A 27,700-nucleotide genomic window follows, 5' to 3' on the forward strand; every position below is an offset into this window, starting at 1 on the left:
AAGAATGTAGAGGAAAAGGATAACAGAATGAAAGTGAAGACGATGAGAGCTCTGTGAAACCCAGTTTTAAAACTCCAAGATTAATACAATAACATTTTCAGAATAGAGCAGAACAAAAAACTAACGAAAAAAACAACAACAAAGAGAACATTTTTTCTTGACCTTTAAAAAAAATCATGTTCTTTAAAAAGAAATCCTCACATAGACATATCCTGGCAGAATATGTATTGAAATGCTGGAAAACTTTCAACCATTCCGGGATCTGAGAAAAGTACTTAGAAATGAATGAAAATTGGCCAGGCGCGGTGGCTCAAGCCTGTAATCCCAGCACTTTGGGAGGCCGAGGCGGGTGGATCACGAGGTCAAGAGATCGAGGCCATCCCAGTCAACATGGTGAAACCCCATCTCTAATAAAAATACAAAAAATTAACCGGGCGTGGTGGTGCGTGCCTGTAATCCCAGCTACTCAGGAGGCTGAGGCAGGAGAATTGCCTGAACCCAGGAGGCGGAGGTTGTGGTGAGCCGAGATCGCGCCATTGCACTCCAGCCTGGGCAACAAGAGCGAAACTCAGTCTCAAAAAAAAAAAAAAAAAAAAAGAAATGAATGAAAATCAGGCTGACCCTGGCTTTTCCTCTTTGATAGAAAATTCAGGGAAACACTAGAATACCATCTACATGGTTGAGGGGAAGGGTTAGAAACCCAAGTAACCAGAGACTACTTGCGTAGTCTGACATCTGTGAAAATAACATACTTGGCTGTTTTTGCTTTGAGAGTACATATCACCAATAAGCAGCTTAAGAAAAATATTACTTTAGTTCAACCATCATGGAAGACAGTGTGACAATTCATCAAGGATCTAGAACCAGAAACACCATTTGACTGGGGTGAGTGTGGTGAGGAGGCAGCAGGGGCAAAGGCCCTGGGGGTGGGTGTGGTGAGGAGGCAGCTGGGGCAAAGGCCCTGGGGTGAGTATGGTGAGGAGGCAGCTGGGGCAAGGGCCCTGGGGTGACTGTGGTGAGGAGGTAGCTGGGGCAAAGGCCCTGGGGTGGGTTTCATTATGAGGCAGCTGGTAAATGTCATCAGCCTGGTGTCTATATGCATGGCCCAGTTCCCCTAGTCCACTCCCCCAGGGGCGTCAAATGTCTCAGCCTTGCACGAGAGATTTCCCGACTTTCCAAACTTGTCAGTCCTCGAGGTTTGTCTTCCTGGATGAGTTTCTGCTGTGCCTGAGAGGTGGCCAAGGGCCACGTGACAGGGGGAGAAACTAGCCCAGCAGGCCTGGGTTTGCCTACCACCCTGCCTCTCACTTGCTGTGTGACCTGAGGCAAGTTACCAGAACTCTCTGAATATGTTTTCCTAGCGGAGCTTTTGATACATGCCTGGTGTGGGGTGTGCGGTCAGGAAATGCTGTTTCCCTGCCACTTTTCAATGTTTCCTCTTCTCAGCCGACATTTAAAACAGTTCCCATAGGCTGGGCACAGAGGCTCATGCCTGTCATCCCAGCACTTTGGGAGGCCAAGCAGTAAGTACCCCATGGGCAACAGATGTGCTGCCTGGGAAGCAATGCTGGAGGCTGTGCCCACTTGGGCAGATGGCCAAGATGAGGCGGGCACCAGTTTAGCCCAGCCACAGACAAAGCTGCTGAGGCTCTGTGTCTCTGTGCCTGCCTGGCACAAGATATGGAGCCAGGACTGAGTGGGCCTCTGTGTTCTTGGCTGACCAAGGATGAGACTGGGGCATGCTGGAGAGAGAGCTGACTCCCGACAACCTGGGCTTTGTGTGGAGCAGGTAAGGGCGCCCCCCCACCACTTGTCTCCCCATGCCAGTGGTGCAGTGCCCAGAGCCTGCAATCCTCACTCTGGGTGTGGGCCAAGAAAGAACGGACTCTTTGGCTGGTACGCTAAGCGACCTTCAGGCTATCTGGGACCAGCTCTGACAGCCTCTGCTCTGGGATCAGCTGCTGCAGCAGCCTACACATGCCATGGGGCAGCAGCGGTGGCATCCCTGGACATCGACCCCAGTAGCATGGAACCCAGGACCAGGTACTGCCACAGTCAGCCAGCAGGTGCGGGAGGGCAGGAGGCGCTCAGTCACAACTCTGTGGCTGCACAGTGCCCAGCACCTGCAAACCTGTGCTCTGGGCCAGGCCTAAGGAAAGGTGGACCCAAGGGTGGGATGGCGGTACACTCCCCAATCCCCACGCCCTCGGGGAGCAGCCCCACAAGAATCTGCCATGGGCTCAGCCACAGATGCAACCTGGAAATGGCACAAGTCAGTATCAGTGGCAACCCCTGGCCCTGTCCTCCCCCACCTGCAGCAGGAATCCCAGGGCCAGATGTCACCATGGTGCCTAATTTAGGCGGTCGGTGGCACAGTTACAGGGTGATGGAAACCGGCGCTCAGACTCATCCTGGGTGCTACAGTGGGCCCAGAGCCTGCGACCCCACACTCTGGGCTTGGGCCAAGGTAGCACGGAGCTTAGGGTGAGGGGAGGTGCCCTGGGCGACTCCCAGGCTGTCTGAGACCAGCCCTGCAGCCTCCTGTGCATTCTGCTGCACCTGCCACTTATAGATGGCATTCGGCAGCGTGGTGGCAACCCCTGATCCTGCCCGCTTCCTCCAGCAACGCGGACCTAAGGGCCAGACCCTGCTGTGGCGCCTAAATCAGGCCCCGCAGCAGGAGGAGGACTGGAACTGGCACCCAGCCCCATCCCAGTGGCTCTAGGGAAACCAGCGCCTGTGACCAGTGCCCTGGACCAGGGACAAAAAGGAACAGAAGAATGGAAACCAGCACTGCCACCCTACGGCTCAACTGTAGCTGCCACCTGCACACGGCACATCAGAAGCAGTGGCAACCCCAGCTCTGCCTGCCATAAACAGCAGGGGGGGACCCAGGGACCAAGCCCGCCTCAGAGGCTGCCACCTGGCCACCTCTGCACCCGTCCCTGCCCTGGTGGCAGCCAGCCACACTCCTACCTCTCCTGCGCTCTGCAGTCTTCGTCGCTGCCACCCACTGCAGCGAGGCAAGCCGTGGTGCCATAGGCTCCAGCCTCCAGCATGCAGCAGATAGCTCTTCCTTCTCGTGGCATGGAGCAGCTGGGCGGGCAAAGCCAGAAAAGCCTAGAATGGGACACAAGAGAATGGTAGCATTAGACCCCCCCATCATGTCATGCTGGCTACTGGGTGGCATGGGCCAGTTTCAGTCAAGGCACGGGCCAGTTTCAGTCAAGGCACTCACCCCTACCCTCCAAAGGCCACAGCATCTCTTTTTGGCCCAAACTGGCTAGGGAGTAGAGACTGGAGGCACCATGGTGCCTGGGCTTCCCACTCCATAAGAACCACTGGGACCACCCAGGCTGTGCTCAGGAAGCAGGAGCAGCAGAAACTCAGCCCCAGCCAGCCCTCCCCACCCATGTGCTGGTTCCCATTCCTGAGACATCTACCCACAGGGCCCTGTCACCCCATGGTGTCTGCTACAGAAATGTGTGCCTGCCATGCAGTAGCAGATGGCCCTGTAGAGTTTAGACTCCGGGGAGAGGAGAACCACTCCTCTCTCAGAGACCACCGCTGTCACTGAAACCTCCATCACCTGCCACCAGCAGTGCAGCTTCCGACAGAGCCCCTAACCCGCTGCCACCTGCAGTGCAGCTTCCGACAGAGCCCCTAACCCGCTGCCACCGGCAGTGTAGCCCCAGGATAGCGCCAGCACCCCATCCCCCACCACCGGCAGGGCAGCCCCAGGATAGGGACAACACCCCATCCCCCACCACCGGCAGTGTAGCACGTCATGGCAGCCCCTAACCTGCCCCTGCCTTAGACACTGCAGCACTCAATGGCACCCGCAAACCACCCCCCTACCATGGGCAGCACAGCCAGGGATAGCACCCCAACAGGCTCCCTGGGGTGGGCAGTGTAGCCACAGATAGCGTCCCCAAGCAGACCCCCACCACAGGCAGTGATGCCCCCATATGGCACCCAAACCACCCCCCACTGTGGGCGCTGCAAGGAACAGTGCAGCCCTGGATAGCGCCCCCAACCAACTCTCTGCCTTGGACAGTGCAGGTACGATAGCACTCCAAACTCCCTCTCCACCTTGGAAAGTACCCCCATGGCTAGCTCGGGTAGCCCCTGATAGCGCACCCAACCTGCCCCTGCCACAATCCATGCAGCCCGGAAGAGCACACTCACCCGCTCCTTACCAGGCAGCGCAGATCCCTGAGAGCACCTGACCCACCCACCCGCTGCCTCCCCACCACTCAGGCTGTGTATCTGGCCCCAAGAGTGCCCCCACCAACCCTCTACCCCACTCCACAGGCAGTCCAACCCTGTAGCTCTCCCAACAAGCCCCCCAACCTCTGTCTCAGTGTAGTGCCCATGACGCCTTTAACACCACCCCTCCCCCCTACCAGCAGTGTAGCACCCCCTAAACGATCCTCCACCGCCAGCATTGCAGCCCCAGACAGTGCCCCCAACCCACTCCCCATGTGGGTGATGCAACCTTGGATAGTGCCCCCAACCAGCTCCCAGACACAGGCAATGATGTCGTGGATCTCACACCCGCCACCCGCCACCTCCCCCACTGGGGGCAACGTAACACCTGACAGCACCCGAACCCATCCCTCGCAGCTGGCAGTGTTGCACCCCATAGTGCCACCAACCCATCCCAGACAAAGCAGGGAGCCGCGGAGAAGGAGCTGGCAGGTCTGGAGGATTCCCGGTGGGGTACAAGACCCCGCTACTTACCGCAGAGACTTGTCTCGTCCTCCACCTTCACGTTGAAGCCACCGTGGCTTCTCCAAAGAAAGTCGCTCTGACCGCGCCACCGCCGCCTATGCAGACTTCCCTCCAGCGGCCGGTGCAGCCTACACCGACTTCCCTCCGGCAGGGCTGGGGCCGCCGTCGCCACTGCTGACTTCCCTGTGGCCGGGAGGGACTGGCCGGGGCCGCCGCCTCCGACTTCTCGAGGGCCGCAGCCTCCGCCGCCTCCGACTTCTCGAGGGCCGCAGCCTTCTCTCTGGCCGGCCCGGGCGGGCTTTTTTGGGGTCACGCACGCTGACAGGCACTCGCCTCGAGGCTGAAGCACCACACCCTCTTAAAGGGGCCACAGCTCAGCCTGGCTAGAATAGCTTCGGGTTGGATGAGAACAAGTTTTAGCTTAGCCAATCAGACCATAGAAATAAAGCCCAATTAGAGTAGACCTTGAAGTTTGCTCTCATCCAATCCGAACATGTAGTCTAGGAACCCCGCATATAAAGGACGGCAAGCGGGAGTCTCGCCATTTCAGACGTGGGCCCACCTGCTCCGAGCTGGCTTCGAGCAGAAGTGGGAGTAGCCGGCCACCGCCCATGCTGGAGGCTAGAGTCTGTGGTATCGGCTTGGCTCGGCTCGCCTCGCTGTTGCGGTTGTTGGCACTGACGGAGACTACGGCGCAGCTAGAAAGGTAAGATGGCGGCATAGGTTCACCATCTTGGCCCACACAGCCTTAGGCATGGGGGACGACTTGGGAGTGACACGCCATGGGCAGTGGGCACTATCCACGGTGTCACTGCTGGTGTTGCGGGGGCTAGTGGGGGGGTTATTTGAGGCGCCACAGCCCGCGTAGGGGAGAGGGTTGGGGGCCCTTTCCTGGGGTGTGCTGCCCATTGCTGGGGGCTGGGATGGGGCCTGTCCCAAGCGGTACTGCCAGCAGCAGTGGGGCTCCTATTTGAGATCCTGCAATGGCTCCTCACCGCTCTCAGGATAAATCTGTACTTTTCATGCTGACCTACACAATCTGGTTCTGTCCAACTTTGTGTTGTGTCTCTGTGCTCCTTGCTCACTACACTCCATCCGCACTAATATGCCAGCTTCTTAAACATGCTAAGTTCAGTCCTATTCAGAACCTTTGCACAGTCTAGCCCCTCTGTCTGGAATTTTCTTGACCTTATTATCTCCTTATCATCTTTAGGTTTCAGCTTCAATATTAGTTTTATACAGAGGCCTTCCATAAAAATTCCATCCAAAATACATCCTTGACGTTATTTTTGATTTCATCACCTCTGTTTCTTTCGTAGCATATATGCAGTTCATGTTTTTGAACTTGTGTTGGTTCCCTTCCTTACGGAGTTGTGATCTCCACTAGGGCAGTGGCTCTGTGTCTCTTTGCCATTCTGTCCTGGGCTCTTAGCAAGCTGTCTTGCACATAGTAGGTATTCCAGAGATACTTGTTCAATAAATGAACCACTTAATTCAAATTCCTCATAATAAAATGGGAAATTAAGTCTGTTGAGGTGAAGTGTTTTACTCAGTGCAACATGAAGACTTAATGACTGGATCCATCCCTTTCCATGTCAGGCATTGGATTTGGTTGTACAATGACGGAAAGGTAGTAGAAATAGTTTCCTGAGCCTCTCATTCAGGTATTGGATGAGACTAGCTACATGTTTTTAAGTTACATGCTTGATTTAGGTAGGTGAAATGTTATGACTCTGTAGTTGGAGTTTAATCAACTTCTGTCAGCCTGTCTCTGAATGTGGGGACTGTGGGCTTCCCTGCAATCACATATTCCTGATGACTCGACTTATGAGAATCACATAAACCAAGAAGAAACTTCTCTACCAAAGTTCATAATCTTTTAAAAGGATCGTTCAACATGGTCAGTCTGTAAGAGAGTAATTCTTGATAAGCGACTGAGAGACCACTGCCTTTTCTTTTCCATTTTCCTGTCTGGAACCTCCTGCAGGGATCCTTCCTGACAAGAACAGAAATCGTTCTCAAGAGATAGCCTACAACACAACCAAAGCCTATGGCTAGCCTGGAATAGCTGTAGGGACAGAGGAGGACACTGAGGTAATGCTTGTTGTGATTCAGCCTTGCCTTTGTATTTCTTACCTGCACAGCATCTTGGCACATGGTATTTGCTCAGTGTTACAGTCACTGTTGGTTCTCCTCCCTTTAAAGATTCCTTTCATGGGGTCAGGGTGCCTGTTGGCCGCTGCTGTGAGCATTGGTTGCTCACAGTTCAGACTTGTCCCTCTTGTTGGCCTAGAAAGCTGCGTCATCTAGAAATGTTTGGGAGGTACGTTTCTTGCCATGCCTACACTTAACCAAGGGCAACCCCCAGCCAATGACTGACAAATACGTGGATAAAAACATCTGGGCTTGTTGAGAAAGTGGGACAGTTGGGGTGCTATTCATGCTCCAAAATTCCCTGTGGAAGCAGAAGAAGTGTAGACGTTGGCTTCACCTGCATCTTCCTCTAGGTTTTTTTCCTGTTCTATCCTCCCATCACTTCCTTACAGATTTTACCTGCAGGCATGTCCTCAATCAGTCATTTGCACAATATTCCCTGTCTCAGACTCTGTCTTTAGGGAACCTGACCTAGAAAGCTTAGAATTTGGGAGCAGTTGTAAATGATATAGTTGAGAGATTATCTTAATGGCTCAAACTGCTAATATCCCTGGAGCCATATTTCAGGGTACCAGTGACAGTCCCTGGGAATGAGATGTACCTATAAAGTTCCTGTTTTCAATTTCAGCCTGATCCATCCCAATTGTAAAGGATTGTCACTATGTGTTACTTAGCAACACCTCAGTCTCTAGGGCTGAAGTGAAGACAGAATGGTCTTTTTGTTACCAGAAAAGGGTCCTGATCCAGATCCCCTCGCATCCAAGAGAGGGTTTTTGGACCTTGTGCAAGAAAGAATTTGAGGAGAGGCCATAGAGTAAGATGAAAGCAAGTTTATTAAGAAAGCAAAGGAATAAAAGAATGGTTACCCCACAGGCAGAGCAGTGGCATGAATGCTTGATGAATTACAGTTATTTCTTGATTGTATGCTAAACTCTTGATTATTCATGAGTTTTCTGGAAAAGAAGTGGGTAATTCTTGGAACTGAGGGTTCCTCCCTTTTAGACCACATAGGGTAACTTCCTGAGGTTGGCTTGCCATGGCATTTGTAAACTGTCATGGCACTGGTACGGGTGTCTTTTAGCATGCTAATCCATTATAATTAGCATATAATGAACAGTGAGGATGACCAGAGGTCACTTTTAATACCGTATTGGTTTTGCCAGGTTTTGGCTGGCTTCTTTACCACAGCCTGTTATCAGCAAGGTCTTTGTGACTTGTATCTTGTGGTGACCTCCTGTCTCATCATGTGACTTAGAATGCCTAACCTCCTAGGAGTACAGTCCAGTAGGTCTCAGCCTCATTTTACCCAGCCCCTTTTCAAGATGGAGTCACTCTGGTTCAAACACCTTTAACATTTGAGTACGAAGTCATTCCCCTGTCAGTTAATTACAGACTAAGCACCCTTGACAATCCTATTTCATCTATCCCAAAATAAGTTCTTCTTGTAAAAAAACAAAAAACATGGCAGTGTTCATTTGCACACTGCCTCTTCAAGTCTTCTGGTCTTTCTATCTTCTGGGACTAGACCAGTTGATTCTCATCTTTTGTTATACTAGTCTAGGAAAATTTTGTCCTAGAAATTCCGATTTAACCCAGAAGCACTTGACGAAGCAGGTGTGCTCTTAGAGAGTATGGTGACTAAACATTGGCACTGCTTGAGCCGTCCCGGAAGCAGATTCTGAGTGGAAATGAATGCACATGAAATTTAAGGAGTCCTATGGCGATTGGCAGTTGTGGAAGGGAAGAAAAGAAAGTGAGATTGGGCAGAGGGAGAATTGAACTGCAATGCAGTCACAATGGAAGCCTCAGCCAACCCATGGGGAGCTTTGATGTTGGAGTGGTCCTTCAGAATTGTCCCGGATGCACCATCATAGTAATTGTTCATCAGACACGGCTGCCCCAGGAATGAGGTCATCTGGAATGTGGAGGCTTTCTCTAACAGAAGCAATCCTTGTGGGGTGAGGACGGCTGAGAGCTGTCTTCCTGAGCACTCCCAGCAGTGACAGACTATTCTTTCATTCCTAAAGAGAAATATGGGTAGTGTAGGGACACTTACAGTCATTTCTGTGCTTAGGAAGTTCTGAGACAGACAGAGGCCTGGTCTGCTGCTCTAAGATTTATTTTATGTGGTCTCACTCTTTGAGGACACACTTGACCCAAAGCCCGTCTTCCAGAATCTAACTGGAAAACTCACACAAGTGGGTAAGTTGCTGGCTCTGGCTGTTTTTAGGTTTTCATAGTTGCATGGGGCTGGATTTGAGCATGGGCTTATTTCTATGGTGGCTCCTAGGTGCTGGTCCAAGAAGAAAATAGAGTTGTTTGAAGTCGTAGGTGTTCTATTTGAGGATGGTGTTTTTGTAACATAAGATTATGAATTCTATTCCTGGAATCATATGATTTATATTTAGCCAGGAGTTGGGCTGGCTGTGTGTCTTTGACCACATATCTATTAAAAGAAAGCCCTGGGCAAAAATGTCTGTGGTTTGTGTGTGTGTTTGAATTACTCATCTATTATACATGCATCTATTTCTAGTGAGTGCTACATATAACTAGAAGAAAGGCTTATCTCTTACCTAATGCTCTAATATCTGCTTATTATGTAATTTCTCTTACCTAATGCTGAAGAGGCAATGGTGGGTAGGCCTTATGAAGGTTTTGTTATAGAGATAACTTCCCTGTCTATAGAGGTATTATGTTATCTAGCTTCTAACTCTGGGAATATCTGGCAAGAAAGACATAAATATTGAGTTGCAGGGAAATGTTTAGTGTGTAAGGAGGAACTAGCTGACGTGTCTATAGGTGTTGCAGATTAGCTCATTGTTTGGCAAATATTTACTCTTTCTCCCTACTGCCCCCATGGGAGGAGTGTATTTCCCTACTCTGCTGATCCAGATTTGGGATTGTGATTTGCTTCAGCTAATGGATTCTATAGGAAGTGACAGTGTGTGAGTTCTGATTCCAGTTTGCATGTGTCCACATGAACCTCTGGAAGTCTTCAACTTCTTTTTGATATGAGCAGCTGTCTCTCTAGCAAAGGGTCTAGAATGACCACTTGTGGAATAGAGTTATTCCAGCTGACTTGCAGCCTAAAGCAAAGTGTATTAGTCTTTCTCACACTGCTAAAAAGAAATACCTGGCCGGGCACGGCGGCTCAGCCTGTAATCCCAGCACTTTGGGAGCCCGAGGAGGGTGGATCACAAGGTCAAGAGATCGAGACCATCCTGGTCAACAAGGTGAAACCCCGTCTCTACTAAAAATACAAAAAATTAGCTGGGCATGGTGGCGCATGCCTGTAATTTCAGCTACTCAGGAGGCTGAGGCAGGAGAATTGCCTGAACCCAGGAGGCGGAGGTTGCGGTGAGCCGAGATCGCGCCATTGCATTCCAGCCTGGGTAACAAGAGTAAAACTCTGTCTCAAAAAAAGAAAAAGAAATACCTGAGACTGGGTAATTTATAAAGAAAAGAGGTTTTATTGAGTCTTGATTCCACAGGCTGTACAGGAGGAATGGCTGGGGAGTCCTCAGGAAACTTACAATCGTGGCAGAAGGTGATGAGGAAGCAGGCACATCTTCACACGGCCAGAGCAGGAGAGGGGAAAGGTGCTACACCCTCTTAAACAACAAGATCTCATGAGAACTCTATCATGAGAGCAGCACTAGGAGGATGGTGCTAAACTATTAGAAACTGCCCCCACCTCTAACATTGGGGATTACAAGTGAACATGAGGTTTGGGTGGGGACACAGATCCCAACCATATCACAGAGTCTTAAGGTGTAGTCACTGAGTTCTAGGTTGGCTTGTTACTCAGCATTATTATGACAGTTGCTGATTGATATAAGAAGTGTGTTTCAACTTCTGTGTAAATTTCTTTTTCCCTGGAGCTTGTGCTTATACATCAAGTTTGCTTGCTTTTATGGTTGCAAGTTGGATGAAACTTTAAAAAAAGAAAACACAAAATATGATCATCAAACCTTTGGTTTATTCAGAGTAGTGAGTTTGTGATGAGAAAGGATGGCTGCCAGCTGAGGACAGGATAGAGGACTGTGTGTAAGGTCACAGAAGAGCTGCAGACTAGACAACTGGGCAACTGGGCATGTATCACAAGGAAGGTGGGGCAGTTCTCCCATTGCTAGGGATTGCGGCTGTTACTTGAATTAGGTAAGTGGCCTAGTTGGACATACACAGTTGAGGAAGAGCCCTATAATGGTTTCTGGTGTAAGGGGAAGAGGGGAGTATGGATTTGCTGCCGTGTCAAGTTATGGTCTACTGTTCTAAAATGTCTTGTGGGAAGGAAGGGAGCTGAGTTTCCTTTAGAGGTGCTTGGATTCACCTGCTTCATGAGGCACTGTATGGCTGACTCACTCTACAAGATTAAACCAACAGAATGACATATTTTCTGTGATGTCGACATCTTCCCTGGACCACAAGAGACCAGCAGAGGAAGAGTGGTCTGGGTGGACGGTCAACATAACAACTCTGTCTTTTTTCTTCAGATTGTGTGTTCTGGAGGGAAGTTGGCAAACATCTTTGCCTTTTAGTGTGGACACATCAGGATTTTAGGAAACACACTGAGAATTCAGTCACAGACAGAAATCCCTCTGCACAGCCCTTTTGGCTGCTGCCGATCTCCTTGCTTTAGCGGAGAACCAGTGACAGGTTGCCAAGCGAGTACTGTAGTACTTTGTGAGGTTGAACTAAAATGTGAAAAAATCAACCGATGTTTATGGAATGACTCACATGTCCTGGGGTAGTTGTTTTAAGTGGCTTACTTCATTTGCTCCTCATGCAATAACACTATGAGGTAAGTATTATTGTAAGCATTTTACAGATGAAGAAGCTGAAACCCACAGTTAATCAACTTACTTCCGGTCACACAACGAATTGGCAGAACTGTCTTTTTGATCCAGGTCTTTGGGTTCTCAATCCAGTCTTCTTTCCACTATGCCTGGAACTTTCCTGAAATTTAATTTTTGGCGTAGGAGATACAATTTGGTAGAGAGATGGTGGTTGGCTCTGTTAGATACAAATTGTGGGAATGTAAGGGAAGGCAGTTCAGACTGTCTCATGGAGTGGAAAAAAGACATCCTTGCAGCCCTTGTCAGGAGGATAGGTTAAGAAAATGTGGACTTTTCCGTCGGCCTCAAGCTTTTTCTAGAGCCTTGAACCTGTATTAAAATAGATATTTGCAGCAGGCAGAAAGAGGGCAGGAGTTTCCTCTATCCGTGTAGCCTTTTTCTACTACCTGGTTATGGCAGTGAGAAGACTCCGGATCTCTGGACAATGGGGACTTCTGTTTGATGAGACCCTCTAATACTGCAGAAGCCAATCTAACCCTGAGTGTGCATCTGTTTTCTATTGGTACCTTTGTCAGTCTCGGAGCTGAGAAGGAGGAATGAGCAGACTGAAAATTAGAACGGGCTTTTAACAACTCTGCTGTGTGATTGTGGCAAGTTACTTAGCATTTATCAACTTTGCCTTTCTGTATTGAGAGATTAGATGATATCATTGCTTCTTTCTTCTGTGTAGCAGCAAAAATATATATTTTTAAATTTTATTATACTTTAAGTTCTGAGATACATGTGCAGAATGTGCAGGTTTGTTACATAGGTATACATGTGCCATGGTGGTTTGCTGCACCCATCAACCCATCATCTACATTAGGAATTTCTCCTAATGCTAGCCCTCCCCATCCTCCCACCCCCTGCTATCCCTCACCTAGCACCCCACCGCCGACAGGCCCTGGTGTGTGATGTTTCCCTTCTTGTGTCCATGTGTTCTCATTGTTCAACTCCCACTTATAAGCGAGAACATGCGGTGTTTGGTTTTCTTTTTTTGTGTTAGTTGGAGCAAAAATAATTTTTAAAAATAACATATGACGTGGAATCTTAAGATGTAATATAGATTAAACTCTTCTGGATGAAGCAAGGATTGGATTAGATGCCTGATATGGGCTGAATGTTTGTGTCCACCCACAATTCTTGTGTTAAAACCTAATTATGTGATAGTATGAGATGGAGCCTTTGGGAGACGATCAGGTCATGAGAGCGTCTCACGCGTGGGATTAGTGTCTTATAAAGGAGGCCTCATAGAGATCCCCTTCTACCAGGTCAAGACGCAGCAAGAAGGTACCATCTACGAACCAGAAAGTGGGTCCTAACCCAACAGCAAATCTATTGGTGCCTTGATCTTTGACGTCGCAACCTCTAGAACTATGAGAGATAAATGTGTATTGTTTATAAGCCACCCAGTTTATGGTGTTTTGTTACAACAGTGTGAAGGGAATAAGACAGACCCAAACTGAGGGGACTGTCTGGAAGTCCCTGTGTCATGTTTGAGAAACCAGGGGGTTTGTGGACCAGATTTAAAACTGCTGTTCTGGGTATCTCTTGGGTCTTTTTCAGAATTAACAGCGTGGCATTACAGAACATGGTGGTCTGCATTGCCTTCTAACTGTCCCCCAGGTGTTCATTTCTTGGATGTTTCCAAATCTTCCAGCTTTGGGAGGCATCCTTTGTTATGTATTTATATATTCTTTGAATTGTCAAATGAACTGGCTCAAGCTTCTACCCGCAGGCTTTGCAGTACCCTTTCCATCCATGTCTAAGAATTCTTGAGGGCCGTCCATATCTCTCAGTCATATGTTGCTCCAGTTTTCTGCTTCTCCTAACCACACATTTCCTCTTTTGCAGTTGTCTCTTTCTTCTGCCTATATCAGTTCAACATACACTGCAGCTGCCTTTGCTTCTTCTCCAACAACCACTCCTGGCTGCATGAGCCTTGCTTTTACCGAGAGTTGGCAATAACGGAGGGTCGCAGCGGTGGTCACACTGCCTTATAGCGCAGCAGGTAATTCCAAATGGAATTTTAGCCATCCCTGTTTTATGTAGTCTCATACCATAGCTAGCACGGAAATTTTTTTTTTCAAGGTCACACCCTCTGGGCCTTTATTCAACAGGACCTTCTGGAACCCTCCATGACCCACACAAGGCGTGCTCCAGTAGTCTGGAGCTCAGCCGCCTACAGTCTCTGGGGGTTAGGGGGTGTTGGACTTGGGACCTGTTTTCTGAGTTCTCATTTCTGAGCCAATCCCAAATTAGGGGAAGGTGCTGGATTAACCACCTGCCTCTGCTTTCAGGCTTTAGACGAGGCAGTCGCTGGGGAAGCGCTTATGCTCTGGGATGCTCCTGTAGCTTCAGAGGGTTTGGCCTCAGAAACAGGTAGTGTTACTGGGCTGCATTTCCCGCTGGCTGCCATCCCTCTCCCACTGGTACTGCCTCTGCTCCTGCTTGGCTTGTTCTCACAAGGGCAGGTCCATCCCCTCCACACAGTTCAGCTCCAGTGCGTTTACCAGGGAGTCTCCAGCTTGCTGGAGCTGGAGCTCCCCGAGGACGATGTACATGGAGCCCACATGGGCTTGAAAGGGCTTCACCAACTTGGTACAAACAACCTGGTGTGGACCAGATCCATGCCGAGCCATCAGCGTCACTCTAGCCTGACGATATCATAGAGGCACAACCTGCCAAATGTTCTCAGTGTGCTCCCACCAGGAACTTGGCTTGTATTGACTTTCCAGGGGAAGGAATGGGTCCCAAGTTTGGGCAGCATCACTGGCTCCTTCTCTGCCCCCTCTGCCTGGGTTGCTGTCAGTCACGTGCCAAGGGGAAAATTTCTTGATGGAAAGGATTTCCTTTTAGGGTGCTGGGTTTCCTCATTGCCTGTACTTCCTTAGATCTTCTCTCTTTCCTTCTGAGGCCATTCACTTCTCAGCTTCCTGTGCATGTCCCAATTCTTTCCATTTTTTAGTCATAAAAAGGCATTTATTCTTCTCATTCTTCTCCCGTCTTCTAGACTACCACCGTTGTTCTACCTAAATGGCTCATCAAGGTATGTTGCTTAACAAAAGATAGTTCTGTTCTTACAAGAAATTCTGCCAAGATCCTTTAAAATAATATTGTCCCTCCTTTCTAAAGGTTGGTCATGGAACTATTAATACAGGAGGTATTTCCTGATTTAGCTATAAAATAGGTGTTTTTTTCCCCAAGCCTTAATATTTATCCAGAGAAATAAGATACCTTTATATTGAAGATGGATAATTTGGATATTTGTGATTGTTCTGGAATTTTAAACTTTTATTATCTTTATACAAAAAGGAGAAAAAAAAACAGTAAAGGATACCCATGTTCTCATCACCTGTTGAACAACTTTCAACTCATGGCAAATCCTGTTTTATTTAACTCCCTGCTACTACTCACAGATGGATCATTTTGAAGCAAATCCAGGACACTGAACTTCTGCTCAGACGAGGAATTTTCTCAGCAAGGCAATTTACTTGTGTAGAAGGGTGTGTCTCAAGGATGGAACAATGGTGAGAGCACACCTGAACAGGGCAGAAGAAGGGGTTTTCATCTGACACAGGTAGCCCCTACTGCGGTGTTGTTCCCCTATTGGCTAGGGTTGGACTGCACAGTCTAAGCTAATTCTAATTGGTTATTTTAAAGGGAGCAGGGGTTTGAGCCAGAGTGGTAGAGTGAGCAGTTTGGTGGGAAGGACAGTTATGGAACAGGTAACTAAAGGTGACTCAGGTCAGAGCAGGTGACCAGGGGAACAGATGTGAATTACTGATTATAGCTGGTGGGAAAGTTGTTTACTGAAACTAGAGGCAAGGGGGTGAAGAGAATCAGGAAATTAAACTTTAAAATGGAGAGCAAAGAATAAGAGAGCTGAACATACTGACATACTGATTCTTTGAAAAGAAACTTGGAGCTCACTATATTTAACACACTGTATTCAACTTTACCTGTCAAATAGGCTTAATAGTGTCACCTTTTTCATAGGATGGTTATAAAGATTAAATAATATAAAGCACTTATGCTAAGTGACAAGTAACTATTTCTATTATTATCACTACCTGTATCCATTAGTAATGTCTATAGCAGTGACATACTAAAAGGCCAATTGAAAGTGGCTTAAACATCTAAATTTGTTACCTAAGTAAAGCAGATGAGATGGTGTGGAACTGGGCCAGCAACTCAACAGTGCTATAAGAACTGAGGTTCTTTCTGTCCCTTCCCTCTGCCATCCTCAGCATATTGGCCTTTGGTCATCATTATGACCTCAAGGCTACAAGATGGCTCCCGTGACTCCCAGCAGCCACAGCATCACAAAACAGAAGAAAGGAAGAGTCCAGGGCTTTCTCCATGGGAGGTTCCATCTTTCCTAGAAGTCCTCCAGGAAATGTATCTATAGTGTTCACTGGCCAGAAATGAGTCAGATGCTCATCCTCAGCTGCAAGGGATGCTGGGAAAGAATCTGGCAGAGAAAAGTAGATAACAATGGTTGACTTAGAACTATTGGGATTAATTTTCTTGAGCTGCTGAAACAAAAGAGGAACAAAGGGGAGAAGAGTTGTTGTGTGGACAGTGAAAAGAGGCTGCCATACTTTGTATTAAAAAGATTAAGATTGGGGGTCCAAAGTGGCTCCCGCCAGAGGTCATGGCACTCGCGAAGGCGAGGTCATCAGTTCAAGGCTAACCTGAGCAACCTCATAAGCTCAAACTGATTGGCAAAAAAAAAAAAAAAAAAAAAAAAAAAAGATTAAGATTTGGGAGGCCGAGGCGGGGGATCATGAGGTCAAGAGTTCGAGACCATCCTGGTCAATATGGTGAAACCCCGTCTCTACTAAAAATACAAAAAATTAGCCGGGCATGGTGGCGTGTACCTGTAATCCCAGCTACTTGGGAGGCTGAGGCAGGAGAATTGCCTGAACCCAGGAGGCGGAGGTTGCGGTGAGCCGAGATCGCGCCGTTGCACTCCAGCCTGGGTAACGAGCGAAAACTCTGTCTCAAAAAAAAAAAAAAAGATTAAGGTAATATACGTAAAGCACAGAGCATACTACTGGGTATTGAGTATGCTCTCAGGACACATTGGCTGTGATTTTTATCACTAGTTGACATTTGTGTTGCTTTACAGCCATATACATTTTTTTACAATATTATTATTTCCTCAAAACAGATTCCCAGAAGTAGAATTAATTAGGTCAAAAGCACAAGAACAGAAAATGAAATACTCATGTTTTCACTCATAGGCGGGTGTTGAACAATGAGAACACATAGACACAGGGAGGGGAGCACTACACACTGGGGTCTGTTGCGGGGAATAGGGGAGCGACAGCAGGGGATGGGGAGTTGGGGAGAGATAGCATGGGGAGAAATGCCAGATATAGGTGAAGGGGAGGAAGGCAGCAAATCACACTGCCACGTGTGTACCTATGCATGTACCCCAAAACCTAAAATGCAATAAATTTTCTTTAAAAATTAGGTCAAAAGTTCTAAACTCCTGCCAAAACTCCAGAATCTAATTATGAGGAAATAGTAGACAAACTTAAACTAAGGGACATTCTACTAAACAACTGCTTATGGTATATTCTTTAAAAAATACCAGTGTCATGGAAGACCAAGAAAGTCTGAGACGCTGGTACAGATTACAGGGGACTAAAGTGATAAGGCAGCTAAAGACACTGAGGAATCCTGAATCAGGAAAAGAAAAGGTGAATCTGGGATCTGGAAAAAAATACTCTAAATAATATGTTGGAGCAATCAACAGAATCTATATATGGATTGTATGTTTGATAAGGGGATTGTATCAAAGTTGCATTTCCTGAATTTGATACTCATATTGCAGTTGTTAGGGAAACAGGAGCATAGAAGAGGCAGGGTGACGCAATTTGAAATCAACCCCATCTTGAAGCTAGCAAGGCACATTCCTTGCTAGCCACATCCCATGTGCATGTTTATGGCGAAGGAAGCAGCTTAGTAATGCTTGCAAGGACAAATTCCTCCAACAGCAGAATGTCTGGATGCCTCAATATCACACAGCAGTGTATGCTTTTAAGATGATTATAGTCATGCTTTGATGGACGTACACGCTAAAATGCCCAAGGGTAACGTTCTTTACATCAACGAAGTACTAAATTTTGTCATGCTGTCAGCCCACCCACACGTAGACATAGCTTAGCTTACTTTTACATAGATAAGACCCCTGTACCAGAAGAGTTTAAAACAAATACGGCGCAGTCCTCCTCTTGCTTTCTAAGGATGCTATACTCTGTAACTGAGTAGCTTTCAATAAACTCTCTTCTCACTTCACTCTGCAACTTGCCTTGAATTCTTTTTGTGTGAGATCTAAGAGCCCTCTCTTGGGGTCTGGACCAGGACCCATTTTTCCAACAATCCATTTATGAAAGAGAATGTCCTTATTCTTAGAAGATACACACTAAACTATTTAGTATGATGTCTGCAACCTACTCTTAGGGGGTCATCAATATGCTGCTGCTGCTGCTACTGTTAGTAATTTCTCTTAAAATCAGACTATAAATAATAATCACAAAAAAACAATTTGCAGATCCAGTAAACAGAAGTTCATGGTGTGTATGTTTTTCATAAAAAAAATTAAAGATAAAATGTTACAAACTTAATTTTGTTTTCGTTGGTTTGTACCAATTTATAAGCAATGTTAGAAGAAATTCTATTTTATAGAACCCTCATTGAGTTGTTTTCATTTTTGCAACTTTAATAAGCTACAAATGCTTTTCAAAATATTTTTATGTAAGAGTTTATTAGGTGAGTGAATGTTTTTCCATGTTAGTTCACTATATAGTTGTATTTTTGTGTGTGTCTGTTTATGTCATTTCCCACTTGTCTATTAGGGTATTAGTGTTTTCCTTATTGATTTATATTCATCTTTTAAGTAGTATATGACTCCTTAGGGGCATCTCTCTTTAAGTAACTACGATCTCCCTAAATACCTTGAACCATTTGGTGGACAAAGCCCAGGCAGGTTTAAGAATTGTTAGGCCCCTTTTACTGAAGGAGTCTCAGCCACGGGGAGTGCTACTGGCATAAAGTCTTTTACTATCAGCCGCTTCCTGGGGCTGCCTCAGCTGCAGAAAGCCACCTTGTCAGAGGTCATGCCCCTTCCTGGGGCAGCCTATGTCTGATTACTGATCTATCTTAGCCCAAGTCGGGACAACTCTGAAGGGTCATCCTAGCTCCAGAGCTGCCATGAAGTCAGCTAAGACAGCCATGGGCCTGTACTCCGCCTACTACTGATTCCTTTTCCTTTCTATGGCATTTTCTTTCCTAGAGACACTCATTGATTAATCAGCTCCTTGTTGTTCCCATTTATCTCTCAGTATCAACCAAATTTTAGACGATATTTTGAAATGCCCTTTTCCCATTCGGTATTCTCTAATATCCTTCCAGCTCACTTCCCTACCTAATACCATAACAATTCAGAGACCATGACATGCACCAGGACATTTTCAGAAGAGGGAAAAGCAAGCTATGTTCTTACTCTTCACTCTCAATTGACTGGGCTGGAGCAGAGACTGGTCGTGATACCATGGCACAATCCGACTGCACGATCTCTGTGATTCTTGTGAACTATGTAGCAGTGTGACGCTGGTGTAGAGTAAGAGGCCAACTCTGAATGTTGGATCCAGGTGACATGACTGCCATGTCTCCAAACCTATGTCCTTCCCATTAGCAATTTGTGTCTTTTAAGACAGAAGTGCTCAAACTTTGGCAGTGTCAGAATTGCCTGGAGAACTGATAACAAACACAAAAGACCCAGACTCATTGAAGTAAATGAGGCCTGAATATGTGCATTACTATAGTTTCCGATATCCTGCCATTAGACCACATTTGGGGTCATAATTCAGGGTACTTTCCCCTGTATGGGGTACCTCTTGGAGAGAGGAGGACATTATTGGAAAATGGTAGAAAGTTAATGATTATTTTGTTTCATTATTTTACTGGTAGAATTTATTTCAATGCAAAACATACACAGAGACAAGTACATGGTGGTAAACATACAGCTCAATAAATCTGATGAAATAAACACACCAATGTCACAGACCAAGAAAGAGGACATTACTAGCTTCCAGATGCCCTATCATGTGGCTTCTCCAGTAATTCCCTCAAGGATAATGAATATTCTGACTACTAACATCATAGATCAGTTTTATCTTCTTTCGAAGTTTGTTTAAGTGGAATCTTTTCTGTCTGGTAAATACCACACTTCGGAGATTCATCTATATTGTTGCCTCTAGTTGGAGGTTGTTCATTCTCATTATTGGATGGCCATTGTATGAATATACCTGAACAGTTAATATTTGATCAATTAATTTCTTCCCTCAAAGGTAGCTCAAAGGTTGACTATGGCCTCCCTAGACAGTCTCTGATTTCAGTCTGAATCCACAGGAAGATTTCACCTTACCCTAATGACTTGCACTGGATATCACAACACAGCAGCTGGTTTTTTGTTGTTTTTTTTTTTTGCAATTTTTAAACAAACTATGTACAAATATAGGCTTTTTCAGGGAAGCAGTTTATTATTTCTTTCCATACTTTGTATTTTATCCCATCAACCTGCTCTTTTAATTTGGCTGACTTGGAGTCATAGAATGTTTGAAATGGAGAAGCCACATCTTCTGAGAAACATTGTATATAAATTCTGACAACAGTTGTATGAACTTCTATTTCTTCAGGAATTATGGTAAGTTTTATCACATAGGTCCCCCAGAAAAATCTATTTACAGTAACAACTGGAGATCAGGAATACTTTTCTGAATATTTCTTGCATTATACTTTATAACTATATAATGAGCTATTTTTCAATTGAAGTGAAAGGTATCAAACCATGATAGATTCTTACCTAAGAATAAAGTGATCTTTTCATTTATATTTGAATAAAAGTTCAAATTTAAAACACAATACAATTCAGTAATGTTGAAAACTTGTCAGCACCTATTTCATAGGTTGATACCCCACTCTATAATTTAGAATGTGGAAGTTAAAATAGTATTTATACCCGGAATAATAAATAATATGTACTAAAGGCTTTTCTTTTATGGAACCCTATTTGGCAAATGCTAAAGTGTCATTGGAACATGACTTTAGATTAGAAAATATTTTACTACTCATTCAGACGGTGTGTAACATGTTTTGGCTGTGTCCCCACCCAAATCTCATCTTGAATTATAGCTCCCATAATCCCCGCATGTCATCCTGTAGGAGGTAATTGAATGATGGGGGTGGTTAACCCTTGCTGCTATTCTCGTGATAGTGAGCGAGTTCTCATGAGATCTGATGGTTTTTTCTGGGGCTTTTCCTCTTTTTTCTCACCCCTTCCCCTTGCTGCTGCCATGTGAAGAAGGATGTGTTTGCTTCACCTTCCACCATGATTGCAAGTTTCCTGAGGTCTCACCAGTCATGCTGAACTATGAATCAATTAAACCTCTTTCCTTTACAAATTACTCAGTCTTGAGTATAGATATACTCAAGCAGTGTGAGGATGGACTAATAAATACAGAATGTCTTAATCATTTCGCATTGTTATAAAGGAATATCTGAGGCTGAGTAACTTAATAAAATAAGACATTTATTTGACTCATGGTTCTGCAGGCTCTGTGAGAAGCATGGTACCAGCGTCTGCTTCTGGTGAGGACCTCATGAAGCTTCCAATCATAGGGGTAGGCAAAGGCAGAGCAGGCATGTCACATGGCAAGAGGGGGAGCAAGAGAGAGGGGAGGAGTGCCATGCTCTTTTAGGGAGCCAGATCTCATAGGAACTAATAGTAAGAATTCACTCAATCCTACCATAACGACATCAAGCCACTCATAAGGGATCTGGCCCCATGACCCAAACACTTCTTACTAGGCCCCACCTCCCATATTAGGGATCAAATTTCAACATGATATTTGGAGAGAACCAATACCCTAACTATGTCATCAAGGTATTGTGTAACCTCATTCATTTATGCATTCATTCAGCAAAATAGGTAGCACCTGCTATGTGCCAGGCACTGTACTAGGCTGTAGAGATGACTCTTAAGTAAGATGAATATTACCATAGTCCTTAGGAGCCTAGCGTAACTGGAAAATAGATAAGCAAACAGATAATTTCTATACCTGATAATGACTGCTTTGATAAGGCAAAGAGAACTCTGTTTGTGCTAGAAAAGCACATGAAAAGTACAAAAGCAATCCTTCCGAGGTCATAGACTCTCCCAGGAAATATCTAAGGCAGATAAAAAGGTAGCCAGATACAGATGAGAGGGTGAGCCAGAAATTTTGAAATACTGAAGCAATTGGATGTCACTCACAGACATAGGGTAAATAGTAAGGGTGACTATACTGGACAATGAAAAAGGAACTAAAAGTAATTAAATGAGCTTGGGACACGAAAATGAACACTTGAGAAGTCCTGGCAAGAAGTCCTCATTAAGACAGCATAATGGAGCGGAAAGTGACTGGGAATCAGGGAGACTTGGCTTCAAACCCTAGTTTCACCATTTAATAGATGTATTAAGTTGAACAAATCCTTTAACTTTTCAGAGCCTCAATTTTCCTCTTTGTAAAATACAGATAATGACATGGACACAATAAGGTTTTAGTGAGGATTAAATGGGATAATCCATGTAAATGTGCCTATCCCAGTCTCTAGCACATACTGAACACTCAAAGATTGGAGGCTTTGATATTTCAGAAGAAAATCAGCTGTTGGGAGGGTGAGTAGTAACACTGAACCATATTCAAAGGCTAAAGCCAGGAAGATAGGAAGAGTTTTATGAGATCCTTTTGGCTATGTAGTTAAGGTTATTAGCGGTTAGACGTTCCCTTACAGATAACTAGTAAACCAGAAAAGTGAACGACTTGTAGCGCCCCTCAGATAAAAGCACGATTCAGAGTTGCAATTTCTGTTTTGTGGACATCGTTGTTGACCAAATGCACTGAATGTGGGGATGGCCAGTAGCAAAATTATAAAGCAGGCCTGTTTGTCTTCAAACACTCCTGAGCCAGCTTGTCATTTCCTTGTAAAAATGCAAAATAGACCTCTGAGTAGAGGTGATCAATTCCAGAACTGCATTTACTTTGGCTTTCTTCTGAAACCCAAGAAAATGAAAGTAAAGGGACTTTTTTAAAGGTAGAAACCAACAATGATGATGAAATTAGAGAGGAGACAAAAACAACAAGCGTTTGGAATTCAGAAGCCATATGGACAAGAGGCAACACACCTGAGAAAGATGATCCCTAAATTTGTCTTAGAGAAAGCTGGGAAGTACCTGACAACACCACAGACCTCCAAAACTGCTTCCAAATGCCAGATACAGCTGAAAATGAGGATAAAGTAGGGTCAAAAATGGAAGGGTTGGGTTGTAAGTCTGTATAAGAAGTTGTCAGATCCATACACCATCTTTTCAACCCTGCATAGCTAGATAATGGCTCCTCTCCTAGCCTGGCAGAGGCTAGGTAAGGTAAATAGAGAAAGTAACTGTCTGGAGAACATTTGGCACATTCGGGGCTGGAGTTCAGTAATATAACTGAAAGGGTAGTGAACATTTACAAGCACATTTATAACATAACAAAACTCCATGTCTTTTACCCCCATTCTAATCCCAGATCACTCGAGATAAGAAAATTATTTTCAGGGGTACCTGACCACTTTCCAGAGGAAAGACATAAATATACTGATGTTAAGAATGACCCAACTAAATGGCTCAGCCAGATGACCCAAACTGAAGCTGGTGGACAAGAAGCTTCATCCATGGGATCAGGACTTCCGAGGTTTTTTAGTACCTCACTCCTAAATTTGAGAAGACCACCAAAGATGATCAGACATCTAAGGAGAACTACCAACATGAAAGGCAGAGACCAAAGCAAGCAAACAAACAAATGAACAAGTAACCAGAACTATGCAGGGAAAAAGAAAACTATTATTTATATCCACAGAGCCTAGCACAGCTACTATGGAGAACAGTATGGAGGTTCCTCTAAAGACTAAAAATAGAACCATCGTATAATTCAACAATCCCACTGCTGGGAAATCAGTATATTGAAGAGATGTCTGCACTCCCATGTTTACTGTAGCACTATTCACCATTCATAATAGCTAAGATTTGGAAGCAACATAAGTGTCCATCAATACACAGATTTTTTTTAGAAATGTGGTACATATACACAATGGAATACTACTCAGCCATAAAAAGAATGAGAAACTGTCATTTGCAACAACATGGATGGAACGGGAGGGCATCATGTTAAGTGAAATAAACCAGGCACAAAAAAGCAGACGTCACATGTTCTCATTCATTTGTGAGACCTAAAAATGAAAACAATAGAACTCAGGGAGGTAGAGTAGATTGATGGTTTCCAGAGGAAACCATCAATCTACTCAGGTGTGTTGCCTCTTGTCCATATGGCTTTCTGAAAGCCATAATTATGTCCATAATATCTTTCTCAGGTGTGTTGCCTCTTGTCCATATGGCTTCTGAATTCCAAACGCTTGTTGTTTTTGTCTCCTCTCTAATTTCATCATCATTGTTGGTTTCTACCTTTAAAAAAGTCCCTTTACTTTCATTTTCTTGGGTTTCAGAAGAAAGCCAAAGTAGTGGGAGGTGGGGTGGTTACTGAGCAAAACAGTGTAGTTAGATGGAATGAATCAAATCTAATATGTGCCAGCACAACTGGGTGGCTATAATCAACAATAACTTGTTCATTCAAAGTAACTAAAAGAGTGTAACTGGCGTGTTTGTTACACAAACAAGTGATAAATGCTTGAGGTGACAGATTTACCATTCACCTGGATTTTGTTATTACACATTGTATACCTGTATTAAAATATCTGCCAGGTGCAGTGGCTCATGCGTGTAATGCCAGCACTTTGGGAGGCCAAGGCAGGGAAATCACTAGGAGTTTGAGACCAGCCTGACCGACATGGTCAGCCTAACCCTAACCCTAAACCTAACCCTAACCTATAAATGTACATATTGTACACATGTACATTTATTATACATATGTATTGTGTACACGTATGTACATCACAATAAATGTACATATTGTACATATTATATACATTAGTTGTAATAGCCCAATAAATGTACACATTATGAGTACATTCTGGGATACTATTTTTAGTATATTAGATAAATATGACTCCTAATATCAAAATGTACATGCGTGTACATTTTGTGATATTATCCATAATATCCTAAGTCGATATAACTCTCATTGTGAAAGGAAGTGTACACTCTGTGACATTATTCCTAATATCCTAGAACGATATTGCTCCTGAAGTCACAGTGGGTGTCTGCCGTGTGGTATTACTCATAATACCTAAGTTAACTATTACTCCCGTTAGCACAGTTGGTGTGCACTATGCGATACTATTTGTAATATCTCAGGGAGATACTCCTAATATCTCAGCGGTTGTATGCCATGTGACATTTTGTGTAATACTGTAGAGAGGTATTACTCCTGATGTCACAGTGGGTTTACATTCTGTAATATTCTTTGTAATATTCTAGAAAGATACTATGCTAAACATCACAAAGGTTGTACAACCTGGGCATTATTTGTAATACCCTAGGACAATAGTAATTTTAATCTCACAGTTGGTGTACATAATGTGATATTATTTGTACATTCTAAAGAAATATTCCCTATTACAGTGGGTATACACTATGTGATATTATTCATAATATCCTGTGGAGATATTACGCCTAGTGTCACAATGGGTGTACACCATGTGTGTAAACTCTGATATTATTTGTAATATCTCAGGAAGATATTTCTGCTATTATTTCAGTGGTGTACACCCTGTCAGATTATTTATAATATCTTAGAGACCTCACCTGTAATATCACAGTGGGTGTACACTCTTTCTAATTCTCCATTGTATCCTAGGACAGTATAACTCACAGTATTGCATTAGGTTTACATGTCCCTTTGCTGCTGTTCCAATATCACAAGTGTGTACAACGCTTCTGTGGTATAGTTCCTAATATCCGGGGGAGAGGATGATTACACACTGAGTATCGCAGGAAGTGTACACCACCACTGTAATATTGTTTCTAATATCCAAAAACGGAGAGGATATTACTCCAAACATCTCAGGAAGCACACAGACCCCAGTGATACTGTTCCTAATATCTAGGGAATGAGAGACGATGTTACTGACAATAATGGCGGGGGCTGTACACCCGCCCTGTGATACTGTTTCTAATATCCAGGGAAGGAGAGGATGATGTTACTGCCCATATGGTAATACTCTCAATATGGCAGGAGGTGTACACCACGCTCGGATATTGTAACTAAGGTCCACAAAAATAATTGTATTGAATTAAATACTGCAAGGGGTGAAACCCCCCTGTGATTTCCATTTTAATGTCAAGGGGGGCGAGGATGATATTTTTGTCAATATTACAGAGGTGGAACTAGAACTAGTGTTATTGTGCCAAATATCGTAAAAGAAACACAATAACATTGTCTTCTCCCTTTGATATGGTTTCCAGTATCACATTACTCCAAATTGTCCAAATAGCCGCTGTGGGCACCCCCTAGCCAGAGGGTTCATAGCAGCCAGGGAGGGCCAGGGGGCTACTCACCCTCTGTCTCTACTGAAAATACAAAAGTAGCCGTGCGTGATGGCGCGTGCCTGTAATCCTAGCTACTTGGGAGGCTGAGGCAGAACCCGGGAAGCGGAGGTTGCAGTGAGCTGAGATTGCCCCATTGCACTCCAGCCTGGGCGAGAAGAGTGAAACTCCATCTCAAAAACAACAGGAATAGCAAAAAAGCGCATGTTATCCGTAAATATATATACCTATTATGTACCCATAAAAAATATAAAGAGTTTTAATTGATTCACGCTTTAAAAAAATATCCACAGAGCCATAAGAGGAGATATTGTACTCACAAAACAGTCTTATGTTATTTTAGAAAGGGACATTCAAGAAACAAAAACGGGTCTTCTAGGTATACTATCATGTCGTCTGCAAATAGAGACAATTTGGCTTCCACCTTTCCTATTTGAATACCCTTTATTTCTTTTTCTTGCCTGATTGCTCTGGCTAGAACTTCCAGAACTATATTGAATAGGAGTGGTGAAAGAGGGCATCCTTGTCTAGTGCCAGATTTCAAAGGGAATGCTTCCAGTTTTTGCCCATTCAGTATGATATTGGCTGTTGGTTTGTCATAAATAGCTTTTATTACCTAGAAGACCCCATCACCTCAGCCCAAAAACTCCTGAAACTGATAAGCAACTTCAGCAAAGTCTCAGGATATAAAATCAATGTGCAAAAATCACAAGCATTCGTCTACACCAATAACAGACTTAAAGAAAGCCAAATCAAGAACGAACTGCCATTCACAATTGCTACAAAAAGAATAAAATACCTTGGAATACAACTCACAAGGAACGTAAGGGACCTCTTCAAGGAGAACTACAAACCACTGCTCAACGAAATCAGAGAGGACACAAACAGATGGAGAAACATTCCATGTTCATGGTTAGGAAGAATTAATATCGTGAAAATGGCCATACTGCCCAAAGTAATTTACAGAATCAACGCTATCCCCATCAAGCTACCATTGACTTTCTTCACAGAACTGGAAAAAACCACCATGAACTTCATATGGAACCAAAAGAGAGCCCACATAGCCAAGTCAATTCTAAGCAAAAAGAACACAGCGGGGGGCATCACACTACCAGATTTCAAACTATACTACAAGGCTACAGTAATCAAAACAGCATGGTACTGGTACCAAAACAGAGATATAGACCAATGGAACAAAACAGAGGCACCGGAGGCAACACAACATATCTACAACTATACAATCTTTGATAAACCTGACAAAAACAAGCAAGGGGGAAAGGATTCCCTGTTTAACAAATGGTGTTGGGAAAACTGGCTAGCCATGTGCAGAAAGCAGAAACTGGACCCCTTCCTGACATCTTACACTAAAATTAACTCCAGA

The 27,700-nt window shown here is 44.8% G+C and overlaps 1 pseudogene across 1 annotated transcript; it reads right to left on the reverse strand.

The window, feature by feature from the left end:
- Positions 1-9,313: 9,313 nt before the first annotated feature.
- LOC128930466 (CST complex subunit TEN1 pseudogene) lies at positions 9,314-27,480 on the reverse strand (annotated as a pseudogene). Its single transcript, XR_013531303.1, has 2 exons — positions 15,876-27,480; positions 9,314-15,265 (listed from the first exon to the last, which is right to left on the reverse strand). The product of XR_013531303.1 is annotated as a CST complex subunit TEN1 pseudogene (transcript).
- Positions 27,481-27,700: the final 220 nt, after the last annotated feature.

Source organism: Callithrix jacchus, chromosome 22 (genome assembly GCF_049354715.1).
Source record: "Callithrix jacchus isolate 240 chromosome 22, calJac240_pri, whole genome shotgun sequence".
Taxonomy (NCBI): domain Eukaryota; kingdom Metazoa; phylum Chordata; class Mammalia; order Primates; family Cebidae; genus Callithrix; species Callithrix jacchus.